This window comes from Marmota marmota, unplaced genomic scaffold (genome assembly GCF_001458135.2).
Source record: "Marmota marmota marmota unplaced genomic scaffold, marMar, whole genome shotgun sequence".
Taxonomy (NCBI): domain Eukaryota; kingdom Metazoa; phylum Chordata; class Mammalia; order Rodentia; family Sciuridae; genus Marmota; species Marmota marmota.
In genome coordinates, this window is record NW_026000229.1 from 50,269,468 (window position 1) to 50,270,415 (window position 948).

The 948-nt window shown below is 47.8% G+C and overlaps 1 protein-coding gene across 1 annotated transcript in view; it reads left to right on the forward strand.

Moving 5' to 3' along the window:
• Positions 1-67: 67 nt before the first annotated feature.
• Positions 68-948, forward strand: part of LOC125613379 (kinectin-like) — a 50,148-nt gene continuing 49,267 nt past the window's right edge. Inside the window, exon 1 of the mRNA XM_048793623.1 lies at positions 68-334. The gene's annotated coding sequence lies outside the window, so the exon portion shown is untranslated. The remainder of the gene's footprint in view (positions 335-948) is intronic.

A 948-nucleotide genomic window follows, 5' to 3' on the forward strand; every position in this document is an offset into this window, starting at 1 on the left:
CCTTCCCTGGCGCCGCTCCCACTGTCCTGTGAGTGTCCCGGGGTAGTGGTGGGAGGCGAACCGGGACGGGAAAGCAGCACGAGGGGAGAGTTTGGAAAAAGAGGACCGCTCCCGAGACGGGCGAAGTTATCCTTTCCTCTCCCCGAGGGGTGTGTCTTCCTCAGTGATTCGCCCCACACCCCGCCACTTCGGTTTCCAACAATGAGGTTTTTGGCGTGGAGGACTTCGAAAGAAAACCAAACTGGCAGTGTAGAGCAGTCGTTTGTCAGTCCAGCACCTGGTGGGGGGTGTGCAACCTCGCCGCCGGTGAAGGAGCCTGAGTGCAGCAGAAAAGGTGGGCCCCCAAGGCGTCCTGACCTTGTCTAGCTGCAACCTTGATTAGGTTAGTAGGGGGCTGTTTAAAGTTAGCTGTTCCGTCTGGGAGGAAACCAAGTTCTTAACTCTGCTGGGCTTGTACCAGAAACGGATTCCGAAGCAGCTATTTGAATAAGAACTGCTTAAAAAGCTACAGTTAAAGTTAACTGTTAAAAGTTGGGTTGTTTTTTTTGAGATGCTTGACAAATTCAGACACTCATAGTAAGCTAAATAAAGATAAACACCTTGGGGGTCAACTAAACACTTGGAATTGTGTAGCTGTTCACTTAAAAGTTTGAATTTTGGATGAATTAGGTTGCACTTTTCCACCCTACCTCGCCTAGTGGGCAAGTGACAACAGTGTCTTAAGTTTGGTTAAAAGCAGTTGTTGATGAGTTCAGATAATTTTCCCAAGAGCAGCGCTGGAGTACTCTTTAGTTGATCTGTATTTTTGGATGCTTTGCAGTATAGACTTTCATATTTGATATGAAAAAAGCAAGGCTCCCCCCCCCCCTTTCTTTCTTTCAAGGATCTGACACCATATTGGTGGGCCTACTGTTTGTAGGTTCTAAGAGAAAAGTTAATATTCCCCCC